At 47.1% G+C, this 23,338-nt stretch overlaps 1 protein-coding gene across 3 annotated transcripts in view; it reads left to right on the forward strand.

Annotated features, from left to right (window-relative positions):
• Positions 1–23,338, forward strand: part of TBL1X (transducin beta like 1 X-linked) — a 244,451-nt gene that overhangs the window by 160,307 nt on the left and 60,806 nt on the right. For all 3 annotated transcript variants that reach the window (XM_065915107.1, XM_065915109.1, XM_065915108.1), the window contains one exon: positions 16,358–16,446. The gene's annotated coding sequence lies outside the window, so the exon portion shown is untranslated. The remainder of the gene's footprint in view (positions 1–16,357; positions 16,447–23,338) is intronic.

Genomic DNA, 23,338 nt, shown 5'->3' on the forward strand with positions numbered 1-23,338 from the left:
TGCAACAAACTGTGGCCAATTCTGAAAGAAATGGGAATACCAAACAACCTGACCTGCCTCCTGAGAAACCTGTACGCAGGTCAGGAACCAGGACAGGTAGATAGGACATGAAACAACAGACTGGTTCCAAATATGAAAAGGAAGATCAAGGCTGTATATCGTCACCCTGCTTATTTAACTTCTATGCAGAGTACATCATGAGAAACACTGGGCTGGATGAAGCACAAGCTGGAATCAAGATTGCTGGGATAAATACCAATAACATCAGATATGCAGATGACACCACTCTTATGGCAGAAAGCAAACAGGAACTAAAGAGTCTCTTGAAAGTGAAAGTGGAGAGTGAAAAAGTTGGCTTAAAGCTCAACGTTCAGAAAACTAAGATCTTGGCATCCGGTCTCATCACTTCATGACAAATAGATGGGGAAACCGTGGAAACAGTGGCTGACTTTATTTTCTTGGGCCGCAAAATCACTACAGATGGTAACTGCAGCCATGATATTAAAAGGCGCTTGTTCCTTTGAAGAAAAGCTATGACCAACCTAGAGAGAATATTAAAAAGCGAAAATATTACTTTGCCAACAAAGTTCCATCCAGTCAAGCTGTGGTTTTTCCAGTAGTCGTGTATGGATGTAAGAGTTGGCCTATAAAGAAAGCTGAGCACCAAAGAATTGATGCTTTGGAACTGTGGTGTTGGAAAAGACTCTTAAGGCTCCCTTGGACTGCAAGGAGATGAAACCAGTCCATCCTAAAGGAAATCAACCCTGAGTAGTCATTGAAAGTACTGATGCTAAAGCTCCAATACTTTCGCCACCTCATGTGAAGAGCTGACTCATTGGAAAAGACCCTGATGCTGGGAAAGATTGAGGGTGGGAGGAGAAGGGGAGAACAGAGGATGAGATGGTTGGATGGCATCACCAACTCAATGGACATGAGTTTGAGCAAGCTCCGGGAGTTGGTGATGGACAGGGAAGCCTGGCGTGCTGCGGTCCATGGGGTCACAAAGAGTCAGACATGACTGAGTGACTGAATGACAACAAATTTTACCATTTTCTAGCTGTGAAACCAGTCTGGACCATTCCGTTCACTTAGACTCTCCAGAACTTGGCCTTTTTCATCTAGCCAGTGGGAATAAGGAAAGGATTGCTGTGATGGTGAAGTTATATCATGGACCCAAAGGGGACTTTATAAAATGTACACTTCCTACGAGAATGGGTGGACAATGAGTTATTTTATGTTGGTGGGTCCTGAGCAGCCTTGGTGTTGAAAGATTTTAGTGATGAGAACAAGTGTCACGCACCTCTCATGACTCAAATTCAGAGATGATAGTTAGCAAACAGCATTTGTGTTAAAATGTTAATTTGTTTGGCTGCCCAGGTCTTAGTTGCAGCACTCTGGATCTTTAGGCTTCATGGCATCATCCAGAATCTTTAGTTGCATATGTCGGATCTAATTCCTTGACCAGGGATCGAACCCAGGCCCCCTGCATTGAGAGCATGGAGACTTAACCACTGAACCACCAGGAAAAGTCCTTATTTATATCATTCTAATGGCTTTTTTAAAAATAAAATGTATCAAAAGGAAAAACCTGCACACATATGTTGATAGCAGCTTTGATTCATCATTGCCGAAACTTGGAAGGAACCAGGATGTCCTTTTCTATGTGAATGGATAAATATTTGAATGTTCCATCTAGACAGTGGGGTATTAGTTCAGTTCAGTCACTCAGTTGTGTCTGACTCTTTGCGACACCATCTTCAGTGCTAGAAAAGAAATGAGTTAAAGCTAGAAAAAGACACAAAGGAACCTGAAATGCATATGTAAGAAAATGAGAAAAGCCACAGAAAAGGCTACATGGTATATATATAAATGACAACTCTGACATTTTGGAAAAGGCAGAATTAAGAGAAAGCAAAAAAAGATCAGTGGTTGCCAGTGTTCAGGGATCAGAGCGACATGAGCCCCTGGAGCACGGAGAATTTCTAGGACAGTGGAACTATTCTTGATGATGGTGTAGCGACAGACACGTGTCTTTATGTGTTCGCAAGTACTAAGTCGCTTCGGTCATGTCTGACTTCTTGCGACCCCATCAATCAGCTAAGCCTCGGTTTTCTTGAGTGAGTGAAAGTCGCTCAGTCGTGCCCGACTCTTTGTGACCCCATGGACTGGACCCCAACAGGCTCCTCTGCCCGTGGGCTTCTCCAGGCAAGAATACTGCAGTGGGTTGCCATGGCCTTCTCCAGGGGATCTTCCCGGCCCAGGGATCGAACCTGCGTCTCTTACGTCTCCTGCATTGGCAGGGGTGGTTCTTTACAACCAGGGCCACCTGTGAGGCTCAGGTGTCTTTAGGTCATTTGTCAAAACCCATTGAAGGTGCAACACCCTGATATGAGCTGTGGGCTTCAGGTGATGTCAGCGTGGGTTCATCCGTTCTAACAGATGTACCCTCTGGTGGTGGGTCACCTAGATGATGAGGGAAACTGTGAGCCTGTGTAGGGGCACAGGGCATACAGGAAATCTCTGTAGCTTCGTCTCACTTTCGCTGGAAATCTAAAACCACTCTTAAAAACAAAACCTGTTAAAAATCGTGTTTCACGAGGGGAAAAAAAAATAGAGATGTCATCTCCACACTGATGAGATTTATTCCGTTCAGTTCCACACTTCTGCGACCCATGAAAGAATTGGGAAGTTTCATGAAGCTTTGCACTTGGGTTCTGGAAGCATTGGCTTAACCTAGTATGGCATTTGCGGGGGGTGTGTGTGTGTGTGTGTGTCTCTCCCAGGGACCAAGAACCTGAGCTGAAATCCACCCCTCACTCCAGCTGCACCACCTCCACCCTGGTCATTTCCAGAAAGAAAGCACAGACTTGTTTTACTTCTGGAATAGACCACTTCTGTCGTATGTTAATTGTCTGAAGTCACCCTGATGATATTAGAAGGTTGTCTGTTTTAATGTAATATGGGTCTTCCCAGGGGACTCTAGTGGTTAAAGAACCCATCTGCCAATGCAGGAGACATAAGAGATGCGGGTTGGATCCCAGGGCCGGGAAGATCCCCTGGAGGAGCGCATGGCAACCCACTCCTGTATTCTTGCCTGAAGAATCCAATGGACAGAGGAGCCTGGCGGGCTACAGTCCATGGGGCCACAAAGAGTTGGACACGGCTGAAGTGACTTTGCATACATGCACATGATGAGTTTTGAGTACACATCTTAATAAAATGAACATGATACTGTCTTGGGCTTCTCTGATAGATCAGTTTGTAAAGAATCCACCTGCAATGCAGGAGACCCCGGTTCGATTCCTGGGTCAGGAAGATCCGCTGGAGAAGGGAATGGCTACCCACTCCAGTATTCTGGCCTGGAGAATCCCATGGACTGTGTAGTCCATGGGGTCGCAAAGAGTCGGACACGACTGGGCGACTTTCACTTTCCCTGATATTGCCCTAAGGCGGGACTCGGCAGACCCCTGCCTGTAGGCCAACCTCACCTGCCATCTGTTTTTTGTAAGGTTGCGTTGAAGCACACCCAGCACCCATTTATGTACCGTCTACACCTGTTTGAGCTGCTAAAGCAGACGCGAGCAGTTGTAGCAGACTCAGTTTGGCTCTCAAGGGTCCAAGATTCCTGCAGAGAAAATGTGCATACCCCTGCGTTGCCAGTCTGGAACTTTTCCCTCTTCTGTCGTCATAGCCTGAATACCTCCCGATTTTTAAACTCGGTTTCAGAAAAGAGGAGGATTGTCAGCAGAGTAGCCTAGTTAGACAAGTAAGAGAGATGGACAAGTACATTCCCTGGGAAGGATCCTGCGACGTTACTCCTACCCTCCTCTGCATGTGAGATGCACACCCTGTGTACTCGCGTGTCTTTGTGGAAATGCCTGCTCCTTGGGCTTTTTAAATCGAGGATACAAGACACCGAGCTTCCCAGGATGCCCAATCGGTAAAGCATCTGCCTACCATGAAGGAGACTCAGGTTCAGTCCCTGGGTCGGGAAGATCCCCTGGAGAAGGAAATGGCGACCCACTCCAGTACTCTTGCCTGAAGAATCCCATGGACAGAGGAGCCTGGTGGGCTGCAGTCCACGGGGTCCCGGAGTCGGACACAACTGAGCGAGTAAGCGCAGCATAGCATATACAACGTATGTGTTAAATACACATATAGGCATTCGGAAACATCCGGTCCTGACACAGGAGTGGGTTTGTTGTCGACAGGGCTTGCTACAGACTGGAGTGTGGCTTTTTAATCTCGCCTCACAGACTCGCCCTGTTCATCCGAAGGCTTGTACCGTTCACCACCGGCTAGTCCTTTTCTGTTGGTGTCGTGCGTTCTGTCTTTCTTTACCCCCACCATTCCTGCACGTCTCCACAAACCGAGAACTTTCTATGATTTCACTTCACTGTTGGCTTACTAGCTGAGCCTCTCTTATTTTTTACAGCGTTGCTCTCGTGTTTATAGTATTCACTTTAACTCATTACCTCTACGTTTGAATGATATTTTAACACCTCCTGTATAAGAAACTTGCACCAATGTGTTTTTGTTCAGCCCTGGTTCTTCCTGCTGCTGTTGCCGAACTGTCTCTCATATGTTTAAAAGGCTACATGATACATAGTTATTTTGCATGAAGCATGTATATGTGAAAGAAACTTTAAAAGGAGAAGAAAATATTTTTCTCTTCACCCCTGTATTTACCGTTTCTGTCACCCACTCCTTTGCATGAATCCAGATTTCCATCTGAGATAATGCTGCCCCTGAAAGAACTTCGACTGATATTTCTTGTGGTGCAGGTCTGTAAGCACTGAAGTCTCTGTGCATTTGCTTGTTTGAAAGAAAAGTCTTTGCTCTTTGCCTTCCCAACTTTGAAAGATGTTTCTTCTGAGTGCAGGGTTTTAGGTGGATGCATTCTTTCAGCCCTTTGACGATTTTGTTCCATTGTCTTCCAGCTTGCATTTTTCTGGAAAAGACGTTTGTAGGGTTTGTTATCATTTTCCTCTGGATGTAATTTGCATTTTTTTCTTCTGACTGTTTTTAGGAGTTTCTTTTGTTGTTGATTTTTAGAAAATTTGTATCTTCTTGAGGTTTCTGGTGGTGTTTATCCTGCACGGGGTTTGTTTAGAGTCTTAGATCAATTTTACCTTTTTTATTTGTATAGTTTCCTGGGGAGAAAAAAAATCAGATATTGAAACCTTTGTTGTAAATAACACATGGTGAAAATTCCCTGGCAGTACAATGGTTTGGACTGGACGCTTTCACTGATGAGGGCTCGAGTTCTGTCCCTGGTCAGGGAACCAGGATCCCACAAGTCATGTAGTATGCACCTCCTCCCCTCAAAAAAAAAAAAAAAAAAAAAGGAAATAATGTGCATTGTCCTCTCTTAAGAGCTGGTGCTTTAGGAATGAATATTACAATGAACATTAAATCTACTTTGGGAAATGAACATAAAAATTAGTGATTATTATTTTTTGTATGATTGGAAGCTCCTATTAGAGGCTTCCCTGGGATCTCAGTGTTAAATCATCTGCCTGCCAATGCAGAACACAAGGGTTCTATCCTTGGGTCATGAAGATCCCCTGGAAAAGGATATGAAAGGAATCTCCTTCCCCTTCCTTCCGCCCCCTGCCTTCCTTCCCCTTCCTCCCCCTGCCTTCCTTCCCCTTCCTCCCCCTGCCTTCCTTCCCCTTCCTCCCCCTGCCTTCCTTCCCCTCCCTGCCCCTGCCTTCCTCCCCCTCCCTCCCCCTGCCTTCCTTCCCCTTCCTCCCCCTCCCTCCTTCCCCTTCCGCCCCTGCCTTCCTTCCCCTCCCTCTCCCTGCCTTCCTTCCCCTCCCTCCCCCTGCCTTCCTTCCCCTCCCTCCCCCTGCCTTCCTTCCCCTTCCTCCCCCTGCCTTCCTTCCCCTTCCTCCCCTTCCCTTCCTTCCCCTCCCTGCCCCTGCCTTCCTCCCCCTCCCTGCCCCTGCCTTCCTCCCCCTCCCTGCCCCTGCCTTCCTTCCCCTCCCTCCCCATGCCTTCCTTCCCCTTCCTCCCCTTCCCTTCCTTCCCCTCCCTCCCCCTGCCTTCCTTCCCCTCCCTCCCCCTCCCTCCCTTCCCCTTCCTCCCCCTCCCTCCTTCCCCTTCTGCCCCTGCCTTCCTTCCCCTCCCTCCCCCTGCCTTCCTTCCCCTCCCTCCCCCTGCCTTCCTTCCCCTTCCTCCCCCTCCCTCCTTCCCCTTCCGCCCATGCCTTCCTTCCCCTCCCTCCCCCTGCCTTCCTTCCCCTCCCTCCCCCTGCCTTCCTTCCCCTTCCTCCCCCTGCCTTCCTTCCCCTTCCTCCCCCTCCCTCCTTCCCCTTCCGCCCCTGCCTTCCTTCCCCTCCCTCCCCCTGCCTTCCTTCCCCTCCCTCCCCCTGCCTTCCTTCCCCTCCCTCCCCCTGCCTTCCTTCCCCTTCCTCCCCCTCCCTCCTTCCCCTTCCGCCCCCTCCCTCCTTCCCCTCCCTCCCCCTGCCTTCCTTCCCGTTCCTCCCCCTCCCCTCCCTCCCCCTCCCTTCCTTTCCCTCCCTCCCCCTGCCTTCCTTCCCCTTCCTCCCCCTCCCTCCTTCCCCTTCCGCCCCTGCCTTCCTTCCCCTCCCTCCCCCTGCCTTCCTTCCCCTCCCTCCCCCTGCCTTCCTTCCCCTTCCTCCCCCTCCCTCCTTCCCCTTCCGCCCCTGCCTTCCTTCCCCTCCCTCCCCCTGCCTTCCTTCCTCTTCCTGCCCCTGCCTTCCTTCTCCTCCCTCCCCCTGCCTTCCTTCCCCTTCCTCCCCCTGCCTTCCTTCCCCTTCCTCCCCCTCCCTGCCCCTGCCTTCCTTCCCCTTCCTCCCCCTGCCTTCCTTCCCCTCCCTCCCCCTGCCTTCCTTCCCCTTCCTCCCCCTCCCTCCTTCCCCTTCTGCCCCTGCCTTCCTTCCCCTCCCTCCCCCTGCCTTCCTTCCCCTCCCTCCCCCTCCCTTCCTTCCCCTCCCTCCCCCTGCCTTCCTTCCCCTCCCTCCCCCTCCCTTCCTTCCCCTCCCTCCCCCTCCCTTCCTTCCCCTCCCTCCCCCTGCCTTCCTTCCCCTTCCTCCCCCTCCCTTCCTTCCCCTTCCGCCCCTGCCTTCCTTCCCCTCCCTCCCCCTCCCTTCCTTCCCCTCCCTCCCCCTGCCTTCCTTCCCCTTCCTCCCCCTCCCTTCTTCCCCTTCCGCCCCTGCCTTCCTTCCCCTCCCTCCCCCTGCCTTCCTTCCCCTTCCTCCCCCTCCTTTCCTTCCCCTTCCTCCCCCTCCCTCCTTCCCCTTCCGCCCCTCCCTTCCTTCCCCTCCCTCCCCCTGCCTTCCTTCCCCTCCCTCCCCCTGCCTTCCTTCCCCTTCCTCCCCCTGCCTTCCTTCCCCTTCCTCCCCCTCCCTCCTTCCCCTTCCTCCCCTTCCCTTCCTTCCCCTCCCTCCCCCTGCCTTCCTTCCCCTCCCTCCCCCTCCCTCCTTCCCCTCCCTCCCCCTCCCTCCTTCCCCTTCCTCCCCTTCCCTTCCTTCCCCTTCCTCCCCCTGCCTTCCTTCCCCTTCCTCCCCCTCCCTCCTTCCCCTTCCTCCCCCTGCCTTCCTTCCCCTTCCGCCCCTGCCTTCCTTCCCCTTCCTCCCCCTCCCTCCTTCCCCTTCCGCCCCTGCCTTCCTTCCCCTCCCTCCCCCTGCCTTCCTTCCCCTCCCTCCCCCTGCCTTCCTTCCCCTTCCTCCCCCTCCCTCCTTCCCCTCCCTCCCCCTGCCTTCCTTCCCCTCCTTCCCCCTCCTTCCTTTCCCTTCCGCCCCTGCCTTCCTTCCCCTCCCTCCCCCTGCCTTCCTTCCCCTTCCTCCCCCTCCTTTCCTTCCCCTTCCTCCCCCTCCCTCCTTCCCCTTCCGCCCCTCCCTTCCTTCCCCTCCCTCCCCCTGCCTTCCTTCCCCTCCCTCCCCCTGCCTTCCTTCCCCTCCCTCCCCCTCCCTCCTTCCCCTTCCGCCCCTGCCTTCCTTCCCCTCCCTCCCCCTGCCTTCCTTCCCCTTCCTCCCCCTCCTTTCCTTCCCCTTCCTCCCCCTCCCTCCTTCCCCTTCCACCCCTGCCTTCCTTCCCCTCCCTCCCCCTGCCTTCCTTCCCCTCCCTCCCCCTGCCTTCCTTCCCCTCCCTCCCCCTCCCTCCTTCCCCTTCCGCCCCCTGCCTTCCTTCCCCTTCCGCCCCCTGCCTTCCTTCCCCTTCCTCCCCCTGCCTTCCTTCCCCTTCCTCCCCCTCCCTCCTTCCCCTTCCGCCCCTGCCTTCCTTCCCCTTCCTCCCCTGCCTTCCTTCCCCTTCCTCCCCTTCCCTTCCTTCCCCTTCCGCCCCCTCCCTCCTTCCCCTTCCTCCCCCTGCCTTCCTTCCCCTTCCTGCCCCTGCCTTCCTCCCCCTCCCTTCTTTCCCCTTCCTTCTTCTCTCTTCCTTCCCCTTCCTCCCTCTGCCTCCCTTCCCCTTCCTCTCCCTTCCTTCCCCTTCCTTCCCCTTGAAATTCATGCACATAATTAGTGTTTATCATGAACAAAACAACACAGAATCTTTGTGTGTGTTTCATAAATAGAACTCTTAACAGAGAATGGATCCCTTTACTCTTGTCTGCCAGTTTGCATATAAAGAGAATCGGGTACCCTTTTAGTATAGTGACAGAAAATAACTAGTCCACCTAAATAAAGAGTATTCCAAAAATGAATGGTTTTCAAAGAGGAATGTGATGTTAGGAAATGAGGAAGCAATTAATACACTGTGACCTCTCAGCTCACGGTACCCATGTTCCTAGTCCAGTGAGTGAAAAGAGAAGTGAGGATGACGGCCTGATTTTAATTCCCAGTGGGTAAAGGCTCATGTAGAACTGCCCTACTTCTTGACACTATTATGACACTATTAAAAGCGTTTATTTTTGTAAGTCATTACCATCTTGGCATCCTTGCATTCATTTTCATCAAGCGCTGTCATCTTTAGCTTGCAACCTTCCAGAGTCTAGAGAAATGCGCGTTGGTTTTATATGTGTTTTGGAGAATCTGTAGTCTTCCAGCAGGAGAACCTCCCATTTATTAGAATGTCTAGCAACTGGTGTATTCGAAATCTGTCAGGAAGTCGTCAGGAACATCTCGGCATGTGTCTGAAAAGTCGAAGTTTGGGAGAGTTACATACTGAGCACGGAGTGTTATTTTCTAGGTGAATACCTAGGTACACAGACAAGCTCAACAAGGAAAATGAAAGTGAAAATCACTCAGTTGTGTCCAACTGTTTGCGATTCCATGGACTGTACAGTCTGTGGAATTCTGCAGGGCAGAATACTAGAGTGGGTAGCCGTTCCCTTCTCCAGGAGATCTTCCCAATCCAGAGATCAAACCCAGGTCTCCCCCATTGCAGGCGATTCTTTACCAGCTGAGCCCCCAGGGAAGGCCAAGAATACTGGGGTGGGTAGCCCATCCCATCTCCAGGGGCTCTTGCTGACCCAGGCATCGAATGGGGGTCTCCCACACTGCAGGCGATTCTTTACCAGCTGAGCCACAAGGGAAGCCCCTAGAGAAGGACAGTGGTTCATAAAATTTCTGCTGCCTGCAGCTCAGAACCAGGAAAACATCATGACAAAGTGATAATTTGCTGTGTGTGAACCCCTGGCATGACGCTGCTTGTGGTGGTACCTCGGTTCCTTGTTGGAAGCGTGTTGTCATATTCTGGTAGGAAGGATTCTGTCATTATTTATCAGCAGGATTGCATAACTTTAAGGCACTTAGAACAGATCCACAGTAGATGCAACTATGGATAAACCGTTTTTATGGTCAGATTTCTTTTTCATTATAGCTTATTATGTGATATTAACTATCGTTCCCTGTGCTTCACGGAGAGACCTTGTTGTTTATTTGATTTGTGTATAGTAGCATGTGTCTGCTAGTCCCAAAGTCCTCGTTTATCCCCTCCCCCCGTCTCCCTTGGGAACCATCGATCTGTTTTCTATGCCTCTGAGTCTCTTTCTGGTTTGTAAATAAGCTCGTCTGTGTCATATTTTAGGTTCCACCAGTAAGTGATAAGTTTGCTCTTGTCTGACTTCGTACAATAATCTCTAGGTCCATCGATGATGCTGTAAGTAGCATTATTTCATCCTTTTTATGTCTGAGTAATATTCCAATATATGTATATGTGTGTGTGTATATAGGGATGGATGGATATGGATATATTGGAGAAGGGCATGGCAATCCACTATCGTATCTTGCCTGGAGAATCCCATGGACAGAGGAGCCTGGCAGGCTACCCCAGTCTATGGGGTTGCAAAGAGTTGGACACAAGTGAGTCACACACACACGCACATATATACACACCACACGTTTGGGGCTTCCCAGGTGGCTCATTGGTAAAGAATCACACACACACACACACACACACATACACACACACACGTACGTTTGGGGCTTCCCAGGTGGCTCATTGGTAAAGAATCACACACACACACACACACACACACACACACACACAGAGGCTTCCCAGGTGGCTCATTGGTAAAGAATCACTCACACACACACACACACACACACACACGTACGTTTGGGGCTTCCCAGGTGGCTCATTGGTAAAGAATCACACACACACACACACACACACACACACACACACACACACAGAGGCTTCCCAGGTGGCTCATTGGTAAAGAATCACACACATACACACACACACACACACACACACACACACACACACACACACACACACACACACAGGCTTCCCAGGTGGCTCATTGGTAAAGAATCACACACACACACACACACACACACACACACACACACACACACAGAGGCTTCCCAGGTGGCTCATTGGTAAAGAATCACACACATACACACACACACACACACACACACACACACACACACACACACACACACACACACACACACACACACAGGCTTCCCAGGTGGCTCATTGGTAAAGAATCACACACACACACACACACACACACACACACCCCAACCACACGCTTGAGAGACACACACACACACACACACACACACACACACACACACCCCCAACCACACGTTTGGGGCTTCCCAGGTGGCTCATTGGTAAAGAATCACACACACACACACACACACACACACACCCCAACCACACGTTTGGGGCTTCCCAGGTGGCTCATTGGTAAAGAATCCACCTGCAAATGCTGGTGACGTGGGTTTGATCCCCGGGTCAGAAAGATCCCTTGCAGGAGGAGATGACAGCGCGCTCTAGTATTCTTGTCTGAGACATCCGTGGCCAGAGGAGCCTGGTGGGCTACAGTCCATGGGGTCGCAAAACAGTCAGACATGACTTAGCAACTAAACAACAACGTACTACACCTTTACTATTTCATCTGTCCGTGAACGTTTCTTCCACCTCCTGGCTATTGTGCATACTGCTGCTATGAATATTTGGGTGTGTGTGTCTCTTCAAATTAGGGTTTTCTCTAGATATATACCCAGGAGTGGGACCGCTGAATCCTGTGGTAATTGTACTTTGAGTTTTTTAAGGGGCCTCCATACCGTTCTTCAGAGTGGCCACACCAAATGCATTTCCGCCAGCAGGGTAGGAGAAGCTCCCTTTTCTCCACACCGTCTCCAGTATTTATTGCCTGTAGACTTTTTGATGATGGCCATTCGGACCTGTGTGAGGTGATGCATCACTGTAGTTTTGGTTTGAACTTGTCTAGCAATTGGCAACGCTGAGCATCTTCTCATGTGCTCATTGGCTCTTTGTATGTCTTCTTTGGAAGAGCATCTGTTTTCGTCTCCTGCCAGTTTTTTGGTGGAGTTGTTTGGTTTTCCGTCATTGAGTCGTATGAGCTGTTCATGTATTTTGGAAACTTGAGCCCCGTTGAATTGCAGCCCAGCCTGTATGTAGGTTTTCTTTTTGTCTCGTTCACAGTTTCCTTTAACGTGCAAAATCTCGTGAGTTCAGTTCCACTTTCCTTTTGTTCTTCCAGGGCAGCAGTCATCAAGTCACACAGTAGTCTTTATCTCAAAGCTCCAGTTCCCTGGTCCTTTTCTCTGGGAGCCTTTTTTCTACCTTCTCGTTAATCATGGACGTTTAAGTGAATATTGGTGGGAACTCAGACGTAAACTGCTTGAAAGCAGGGTGTTAGACCCTTGACATCCTCTTGGTGACTGTAGAGAGCAAAGGTTGCTTCCTTCTCTCTCTAATTTGCTGCTTTGTGATTGAAAAAAAAACAAGCCAAACTTGGAATCTCTTCACCTGTGCTTTGGAAATGACTGACACATGACTTGATCACCTGGCCAGGTATTTTTTTGGTGTCTTATGAGTTAAGAGTTAAGCATGAGCAGATACATTGAATCTTGATAGCAGGGAATCTCAGAGCCAGAAAAGGCTTAACTGTATCTAGCTCCCCCCCAAAAAAGACATTCTGTTTGCAACATTTCAACAGACCCTGATGAGCTGTTTATCACTGAATGTAGAGTGATGCATTAGCCACAGTGAAGTATAAAGAGATGGTATAAGGCATTGCTCTTGCTTTCAAAGTAGCTTACAGCCTCATAAGTAACAAGGGCAAATCAATAAGTTCACAGATCTTTTTATGTGAATGATAATTAAAAAAAAAAACTTTTACTCTGGCAGATTTCAAACATACTAAGAAATGAAGAGAATAATGGACCTCCAAGTATTCACTACAAAGCATCAGAAATTTTCAACATTTTGGTAAACTTTTTCCAGGACTTTTTATTACAGAAAGCTTTTACATGTTATGTATTTACAGAAAGGGTTAAGTGTATAAATTTCCTCTTTTATAATCTTTTATACTTGAATTTCAAGCCCTCCCACTCAAATTTCAGTTTTATTTTGTTAAAGCCTTTTTTTTTTTTTTGCAAACAGATATTCTTCTTTGAAATGAAAGATAAACTTTCTTCTTCCATGTGTACCTCATTAAGTGATGGAATTATCTGCTGAACCTTGAATGTTTTGGTATTCCTATTTTTCCAGATACTTTCTCTCTGTAATAGTTATTATTTTGCTTCATTGCTCCTAAATGTTTTTTATCAGATTTTTTTTTTTTTTTTTTGGCTATGATTCAAAGCCTGTGGGGTCCTAGTTCCAACTTCCCAGGAAATGTGCCCCCTGCAATGGGAGCCCCCATTTATCAGAATTCTTTGTTATTCCCATGCTCTTAATTCACTGAATGCCTTGAATTATTTTGCAGTTGGATATCTGATGTTTTTATGTTTTTGTGTTTCTCAGTGAACCATTTTATCTACCCAGAATCCATAATTGACCTCGGTAACCTGTTTTAGATTGTGACAGTCTATGCTAAAGTGTCCCCTGGGTAATCCTTTCTGAATCTGAGGCCCGTGTGAAAGCATGACTTCTCATAATTCACAGTAAGAATAAGGCAGAAGTCGTGAAGAGAATTGTCTACTTGGTGAGCCTGTCAAGTAGGTTATTTTTCCCCTCTGTTCTTGTCACGGCATAGCACCGAATTAAAACAACCGACCGACACAGCCCAAGCAGGCAGGATCTATTAGGCAAGCCACATGCAGCAGTCTTGAGAGATGAGAATGGACCCACACCTATTGGAGTGGTCTGGTGTCTTTTTTAGGTTTCCCTTTGTATACATTTTTCTCTTTCCCTTGGCGGTTCCTAGGGCTCCATTGACTATTTCCCCTTGCAATACAGGGCTTGTATCTGCAGCCAGTCAGGGAAGGGGATGCAATTAGGGTGTATGGTCAAGCCAATCAGGGAAAGGGGTGTGTTAGGCTTCTCCCCTCCCAGCCCCGCCACAGAGGTTCTTATCCCAGGCCTCAAGTTTTCCTTTCCATGGGCTTTTTCCTTTCCTTTGTCTGCCCTGCACGTGGTTCTTCTAGTCGCCCCTTGCTCTGACTACCATCTTAGAGTCTGTTTCCCTAGTCTAACCTACCTAACACTAGAGTCTGTCCTATTAAAATATAGTTTCTGGGTATTGGCATTTGGGGGCCTGATCCGTCTACTGTGTGGAAGACTGTTCTGTGAATTGTCGATGCTTAATGCTATGCCAGTAGCTTCCCTCCTCCCGTTGTGACAACGGAAAAATGTTTCCAGACATTGCCTAATATCCTAGAGGCCCCTGGTGCAGTGGACACAGCCACCCCTGGTTGAAAGCGCTTGGTATCACTGTGGACGTGCCATGATGCTTCCATGTTTTATCAGGGGTTACTTGGCTCAGTCGGCAAAGAATCTGTCTGCAATGCAGGAGACCCGGGTTCAATCCCTGGGTCGGGAAGATCCCCTGGAGAAGGGAATGGCGACCCACTGCAGTATCCTTACCTGGAGAATTCCGTGGACAGAGGATCCTGGCGGGCTACGGTCCACAGGGTCAGAAAGACTCAGACACGGCTGAGGGACTCACGCTGTCACTTTCGTTTTATGTTTCCCTTTGAGCATTAAGGAATATATTGCTTTTGTTAAAATCATTTGCATTTCCCACAAATAGTTTTCAGTCCCGTAAATTCTTGCCAGCACGGTTAATGGATAGTGGTTCTCTTTGGTTGTTCATAATGGGAAAATCAGCAATGACAAGGTATTGGGAGGTCAGATTTCTCACTTTAACGTCTTACTTTTAGCAGTAAACTAATTAATTTTGTCATGTTGCATAACCAGAATGTCATTAACCAAAGTCATATTTCACATGTTTTGTGTGTTTATAACACACAGATGATGTTAATTACTCTTATTGAATTTAACAACTTCTATCAAAGATAACCTTCACTTTGTGAGTTACCATCTGTTTTGGACCGAAGAACAGGTCCAAATACTAAATACTAAGGCTTTTTTTTTTTTTTTTCCTGAACAGCTTCTAATAGGAGCTGTTTATATATTAATTGCCTAATTGAATTATTACGTATTTTAATGTTTTAATTTTCAAGCAATGTGGGGCTTACTGTGGTGACATCTGCTCATATTTTGATAGTTTATGGTATTTAGCAGTCTCATCCGAAGGCTATTCTGGGTTTGCAGCGCAGGCCTGAAAATAGTCATTTGCTTTCTGCGTCAGGTTACTCTCAGGAGTATTGTCCTATTTCATCTCTACTGCAGAATTTATTTCATAACGAAACGCATTTTTATTTTATAAGAAAAGTCCGTATTCCCTTGTCCCTGCTTCAGTCTAATGCCCTTAAATGTCTATTCAAACAACTGTAGAGTTTTGTTTAAATCTTATTTTCCTTCAGCGGTAGATTTTTTTTTTCAGTTGTTCCGGTTATTACTTTCATCTTACAGATCCTTATGATGTTTTAAAAATGTGCTGTAATGAAACTTAACAGCCTATGAACCTGCTTATAGAATCTTTTTAATCTCCTTTCTTTGAACAGTGTAACTATAAACATACCTCAGTGGGAATAATTTCCTTGAATTTCCTTAAAAACGTTTCAAGAGGTTCTGATTAATTCCCTAATAAGAAACAGCTTCATTCATAGCCCCGCTTCTGAATTTGAATTACATTAAACCTGGCACCTTTTTATATCACTTAAGACTATTGAACAAGAATTTACAGAAAATGGCAGTCATTTAATTTCCTTAGTTTTTGAGCGTGTGGATAGGTTAAACCCTACTGTAGGAGCCTGGATTCACTCACAATCAAAGACATTTTGTAAGGAAAAAGGTACATATCCTTAAATAAATGCTGACTCACTGCTTTGTATTTTTATTGACTGAAAAATTAAAAACAAGTTTCTGGTCTGAAGGGTTATCTTGTGAGATATACCCCTGGATTCTTCAGACATCTGTGCAAATACAGAAGAGCTCTGAAATGGAAATGTAGGAGAACAGTAGCAGAAAGCTAGTAGTCAGTGCTTCCTTTTGCTTTATTTTAGGAAGCCGAAAGAAGGGGGGAAAGAAAAGATTCTAATGTTTCCCTGTTCGCATGAGCACGTAAATGAGTGAATATCTGCACACAGACATGCATGGCCTGATTATTGTAACCTTGGCCCAAGCACTGTTTATAAACTTTCTATGAAGCATCTTTCTTCTCTTTAGGGCATGTGCAGTTTAATCTATTGATTGTATATGATACACTCCATAAAACAAAGATATTTCAAGTGGGCGTTCATTATCATTGAATGATGCAGAAACACTTATCTGAGCTAAAAATCTGTTTTATTTACTTTGGGACGTTTGCCTTGTAATTCTCTGCATGTACCATAATGCTGATGGCTGGTTTTAATTACTTCCTTTTTCACATTGCAAATAAAACTGCATAGTTTGTGTTAAAGTTGAAGACAGAGGGTATGAAGCAGTAAAATGTGTTTGAGATGACAAAGGAAAAGAAGAATGGGAGCGATCAAAGGTGAACAATTCCCAAAGAATTTTCAAGGTTTTTTTTAATTTATTTTTTTCTTTTTTTCAATCTCCTTGTTTCTCACCAGGCAGGTCCCAGCAGACACTTGGCGGTTCCCATGATCGGGTGCTGGGGAGGCCACTGGTTCAGAGATCTACACATGAAGGCACCCTAAAGGTACACCCCTGCCTTTGATCTTTGTTCTCTACCTGAAATTTGTTTCAAACTGAACTGCGTTTTGCCAAAACTGTGAACACCTTCTGTTTTAAAATGATCTCTTTTAGAAGGAGTCTGAGGTCTGTCTTCTTGCTGAAGTTCAAAGTAATTGTTTAATCACCAAGTCATGTCTGACTCTTTGCCACCCCGTGGACTGTAGCCCACCAGGCTCCTCTGTCCATGGGATTCTCCAGGCACGAATACTGGAGTGGGTTGCCATTTCCTTCTCCATGAAGGTAATAGACAAAGTGTTATTAAGTAATGATGTGCTACTTAGTTGACTCTTTAAGATGAATTGGGCTTTTTTGCCTTCTGAGAATTTTGATTCTTAGAAATGGGACCACCAGACCACCTTACCTGCCTCCTGAGAAATCTGTATGCAGGTCAAGAAGCAGACAGTTAGAACTGGACATGGAACAACAGACTGGTTCCAAATTGGAAAAGGAGTACGTCAAGGCTGTATATTGTCACCCTGCTTATTTAGCTTATATGCAGAGTACATCATGAGGAATGCTGGGCTGGATGAAGCACCAGCTGGAATCAAGAATCAATAACCTTAGATACGCAGATGACACCACCCTTATGACAGAAATTGAAGAAGAACTAAAGAGCCTCTTGTTGAAAGTGAAAGAGGAGAGTGAAAAAGTTGGCTTAAACTCAGCATTCAGAAAACTAAGATCATGTCTTCTGGTCCCATCACTTCATGGCAAATAGATGGGGAAACAATGGAAACAGTGAGAGACTTTATTTTCTTGGGCTCCAAAATCACTGCAGATGGTCACTGTAGCCATGAAATTAAAAGATGCTTGCTCCTTGGGAGAAAAGCTATGACCAACCTAGACAACCAAGACAGCATATTAAAAAGCAGGGACATTACTTTGCCAACAAAGATCCGTCTAGTCAAAGCTATGGTGTTTGCAGTAGTCATGTATGGATGTGAGAGTTGGACCATAAAGAAAGCTGAGCACCCCAAAATTGATGCTTTTGAACTGTGATGTTGGAGAAGCCTCTTGAGAGTCCTTTGGGCTGCAAGGAGATCATACCAGTCCATCCTAAAGGAGATCAGTCTTGAATATTCATTGGAAGGACTGATGCTGAAGCTGAAGCTCCAGTCCTTTGGCCACCTGATGCGAAGAGCTGACTGATTTGAAAAGACCCTGATGCTGGGAAAGATTGAAGGGAGGAGGAGAAGGGGACGACAGAGGATGAGATGATTGGATGGCATCACTGACTCGATGGACATGAGTTTGAGCAAGCTCCCGAACAGTCAAGACAGGCGTGCTGCAGTCCATGGGGTCGCAAAGAGTCGGACACGACTGAACTGAAGATGAAGCTGAATACTGAACCAGCTATTTTAAACTTTTCTGGGTCTTACCAGGAGCAGATGACACCTTCTGAAATCAACCCCTCTCGTCAGCATTATGAATTAAAATTAAGCTGCAAAATTGATTATAATTGAGGGCATGAATCTGTGTCTTATCTGACTCCTGTATCTTAGTTCTTTGGTTTATTTAATTTCTTAATATGATTTGTGTCTATCTGCAAATGGATTTCCTACTTAACCTTGAAAGTTATTAGAAAAACATGTGGCTTACTATCGATAGATCTAGGATGATAAGGTATATACCCAGAGGAGCAAGCCAAACAATCATAGATGCACAGACGTCAAGAATGGAAACCCAGGGAGTTCTTTGGTGGGTCCAGTGGTTAGGACTCTGCCCTTTTCCAATACAGGAGGCATGGGTTCCATCCCTGATCAGGGAACTATGATCCCGAAAGCCTTGTGGCCAAAGAAGAAAAAAAAAAAACAAAAAACCAGAGTTGAAGCCCACATCTCAACCTAAAGCTGATGGTTCCCCTCTCCACACTCTGTCAAGAAGAAGCACTGTTAATATTTTAGAAGATGGGATTTGAGGGTTTGATTTGATCCTTTACGTTTTGTGTTTTCTGGTTCTTTAATTGTTTTAATGGAAAAAAAACTGATAGAAGTTTTGTAATTTTAAGAACATATAAAGGTGGAAATTTGCAGAAGATTTTTTTTTGCTGTACTGTTTTAAAAAGAACCAATCAGAACTAAAATGATAGGCCCAAATTTAACCACAATAACAACAATCTGATGAGGTATTTTTGTTTATGGCCAAACATGTAGCAAGGTAAATATGTACTGTTGGCCCTTGACTAAGGTCATCTGCACCGGTTTGAACTGCACCGGTCCACTTATACATGGATTTTTGTTTTTTCAGCAAATACCTTCTGCTTTATATAGTCTATGAGTGAATCCACAGATGAGGAGCTAAGGATATGGAGGGCCCACTGTAGTTATAAGTGGATTTTCAGCTGTGTGGGATTTTCACCCCAAACTCCATGTTGCTCAAGGGCCAGCTATATTAGAATTTCAATATTTTACTTAAATATCTGGAAGACGTAGTTTGATTTTTTTTTTTAATGAAAAATTAGAAAAGGTTAATTGAGTCTGTGTCATCGGATGTTCAGGTTGTAGCATGAGGCTTTTATTTTATTTATTTATTTTTTAAATTTTTTTTTATTAGTTGGAGGCTAATTACTTCACAACATTTCAGTGGGTTTTGTCATACATTGACATGAATCAGCCATAGCATGAGGCTTTTAAATGGCCAAAGAGTATTCCATTTGTATGGATGTACCACTGCGTTGTATTTATCCATTCATCAGCTGATGGACATTTGAGTTGTGTTTGCTTTTGTTGAGTTATTCAGAAGAGCGCTGCCATGAACATTTGTGTACAAGTTTTATCTGGATGTGTACCCTCATTTCCTCTTGGGTTTGTACCTGAGAGGAGAGTTGCTCTGTCATATGGTAACTCTGTCTAACATTTGGAAGAATCATCCCAACTTTTCCAAAGTGGCCGCTCCATCAGTCAGTATTTTTAACATGCAGTGAAGTCATATTTTAAATGTCAGAGGGAAGAGGGGAGAGAGAAGGTCTTTTGCTCATCAGTGTCTTGATTGAATCTGAATTCAATATTCAGGGAACATGTAAGATTTGAGGGAATTGAACTGAGCACACACATTGACTTCCTGCTCTGAGTTGGGCATTGGTGTTGAGCTTCATAGATGACTCTGGAAATTTGTATAGCCTTTGATGATTCTGTGTGCCATTTCCCCGTGCGGATGTTCATTTGAGATTATGCTGGGGAGCGGCATTGCTGTTCACATGCCACAGTTCCCATGGAGGCTCCATGACCATGAGCTTGGGAGTCATCTGTAAATCACTGCCCTTTCTCTCTGCACTGGATGCTGAGCGTCAGAAACTGAGGGCTCACATCTGTTCCTGTTGTTATTCAGTGGCCAAGTTGCGTGTGACTCTACGACCCCATGGACCGCAGCACGCCAGGGCTCCCTGTCCATCGCCGACTCCGGAGTTAACCCAAAACTCACCTCCATTGAGTCGGTTGATGCCATCCAACCATGTCACCCTCTGTCGTCCCCTTCTCCCGCCTTCAATCTTTCGCAGCATCAGGGTCTTTCCCAATGAGTCAGTTCTTCAATCAGGTGGCCAAAGGATTGGAGTTTCAGCTTCAGCATCAGTCCTTCTGATGAATATTCAGGACTGATTTCCTTTAGGATGCACCGGGTGGATCTCCTTGCAGTCCAAGGGACTCTCAAGAGTCTTCTCCAGCCCCCCAGTTCGAAAGCGTCGGCTCTTCGGTGCTCAGCCTTCTTGTTGGTCCGACTCTCCAATTCGTCAGGACTACTGCAAAAACCGTAGCTTTGACCAGACGGCCCTTTGTCTGTTCCCACTTGACTTAACCTGGTTTCAGCAGGTCTCCCCTCGGAATGCGACGGACACACAGCAGATGATGGCTGTGGTGTCTTTTTGGCTCTTCATTGCACAGTGACCAGTGGGTTATCCCCGCGGAGCGTCCACGTTCTTGGGGCATCACCCTTCAGGTTCCCAGACAGGAAGATTTCCGTCTGGAAATCGACAAGGCGGGTGTGCGCTAATGTAGCCAGGGGGCAATCGTTGGGAGAGCAAGGTTGGCAGATGTTTTCCGTCAAGAGTCAGAGGGTAGATGTTGATAGTTGATACTTTGTGGGCCCGGGGTCCCCATTGCTTTCTTCTGCCTTTCTCCCGTTAGAGCTGCTACTGATCATACACAAATGAGTGAGTGTGGCTGAGTGATGGTAATACTTTGCCGACAGGCGCTGGAATTCCAATGTCATCACAATTTCATGAGTGGCAAAATAGGATTTTTTTTTTCCATGCAGCCATTTAGAAACAGAGACAGCGTTGATCGCTTCTAAGCCGTACGGGAGGTGGTCGATGTGTGAATGTGCCTTTGGGCTGCATTGCACCAGCCTTGACCTCCAGAAAGACACGTATTTTATTTCTCCGTCTTCTAACTGTGACCTTTGAGTTGAAGGGCCTCTGTTGTGCAGCTCTGCGAGGTCCATGGTGAGCTTAAGATAGCGTCCACCTTATGGTTTCCCTGGGGGCTCAGATGGTAAAGAATCCAACTGCAGGGCCGGAGACACAGGTTTGATCCCTGGGTCGGGAATATCCCCCTGAGGAGGGCATGGCAACCCACTCCAGTATCCTTGCCTGGAGAATCCCCATGGACAGAGGAGCCTGGCAGGCTACAGTCCCTGGGGTCTCAAAGAGTTAGACACGACTGAAGTGACTAACAGTTTATTACTAAGTTGTGGTTGCTTGGCCACGACCCTGCAGTTGCTCATGGACTTCAGGGAACTGCACGGCCTTCCATGAGCAGAGTGGCTCTGGACGTATATAACCAGTCTTCCCCAGGGGACGTTTGATCATGTCTGGAGACCTTTAAGGAAGATGTTTCCTCCTGACACCCAGTGGGTGGAGACCAGGGATGTTGTTCAGCATCCTCCAAGGCATCAGGGAACCCATCACAGAGATCCGTGTGGTCCCGAGTGCCCACAGTACCGAGACCGACGACCCCTCCCTGTCGGTATTTCTGTGTTTTGATCCGCACAGTCCTCTGGCTGGGGATTTCACTTGCCGAGCGTTTGATGACAAAGCTTGAATGCCTTCCGCTTGCTGATTTTAAGTGTCAAAGGACACTCCTGGGATACTCGACTTCACGATGCTTTTAGTATTTTCATTTTACACAGTATGTTGTTGTTGTTGTTTTGTGTGCATGCATGCTCACTTGCGTCCAGCTCTTGGAGACCACGTGGACTGCAGCCCACCAGGCTCCTCTGTCCAAGGCATTTCCCAGGCAAGAAGACTGGAGTGGGTCACCATACTGGTTTAAAGCTGAAGTGTCACAATATACTTTTGTTGTCGTTGTTCGGTCACTCAGTCATGTCCGATTCTTTGCGGCCCCGTGGACTGCAGCATGCCAGATTTCCCTGTCCTCCACTGTTTCCCTGAGTTTGCTCATGTCCGTTGAGTCGGCGATGCCATCCAACTATCTCAGCCTCTGTCGCCCGCTTCTCCTACCCTCAATATTTCCCTATTTCAACACCAAGGCTTTTGGGATGCATTCTAACTCAAACGGCAAAGCATCGCCTGCCTTTTTATCTACAGAGAAAGCCACAGGTTTTTTTGTTTTTGTTTTTTTCCAAAACTCTGGAGACCACATTATAGGAGTCGATGACCTCACTTAGGACTCCACCTACCCCAGAAAAGGGACTCATCCAGGCCAAGATAAATCTTGCGTATGTGGCTGAAAGTCAGAGTGTCTTGAGAGCTTTCGTAACCAGCCTGTATACATTCTTGTGATTTGTCAGAGGGCCCCAGGGACAGAGGAGCCTGGTGGGCTGCCGTCTGTGGGATTGCAGAGTCGGACACGACTGATGCAACTTAGCAGCGGCAGCAGCTAGTGTAGAGACTCATTCCAGCCCCTCAGTCTCAAAGATAATTAAAGTCTGTAAATTAATTTACAGACTAATCGGAAGCCTTAGCTGGCAGACCCACGTCCTCCAGCAAAGAGGGAAAGTACATTTTTACATTGACGCTGTCTGTATCTTCCGAGGCCCTTTGCTGCAAAACCTTGGGCACCTGACCTTGAATTTCACCGCGTGGCCGGAAGACTGTAAAATGAAACTCTGTTCTCAGACTCACGTGTCTGTGTCTCTCTCTCTGCGACGCAGACCTTACTTAGCAGTGGCTTTCTGTCATCAGTATGAACTTTTTTAGGAAGGTTTCCCTCTGGACCTGCCTCCCGATCAGGCAGAGAAGTGGGGTGGGCAGGGTTTGTTTGAGACGGGGACCCGTGGCTGCTCGGGAGAGGCACACGTGGTCTTGGCCACACGTCTGGGTCAGGACGCCCCGTCCTGTCCTGTCTGCAAGCTTCGTGCTTGTGCGCACGGGGTCGGAACGAAGCCCACCAACCAGCCACTAATGAATCCAGGCGGGCAAGTAGGCACAGAAAGGCCCCTTTCTGAAGGCCTCACCCTGGGGATGCTTTTTGATTTCTGTGAAGCGTGTCATTATTTTTCTAACCCGAGGAGGCTCCCTCCTCCCCGCTGTCTCAACCCTGCCAATTTCTTTCCTCCTTAGCTGGGTTGTCCTCGTACTGATTTCTGAAGACGCTGCCAGATTTTAATTACATCCTAATGAATGTGACTGCAGTTCACGTTCGTAGGAGGAAATTTGGAAAATACTGAAAAGGCACGCACACGTACACAGATTTAAGTCCAGCAAGATCCTAGCCCTGGAGAGACTGGTGTATTTTATTTTACTGTTTATATTTTAGAGGCTATCTTTTATTTGTGCATGTGTGTTTGTGTGTGTGATTTAGTTGCTAAGCCATGTCTGACTCTTGGCAACCCCATGGACTGTACCCCCAACCAGGGTTCTCTGTCCATGGGATTCTCCAGGCAAGAATACTGGAGTGGAT

The sequence above is a fragment of the Muntiacus reevesi genome, chromosome X (assembly GCF_963930625.1).
Source record: "Muntiacus reevesi chromosome X, mMunRee1.1, whole genome shotgun sequence".
NCBI lineage: Eukaryota > Metazoa > Chordata > Mammalia > Artiodactyla > Cervidae > Muntiacus > Muntiacus reevesi.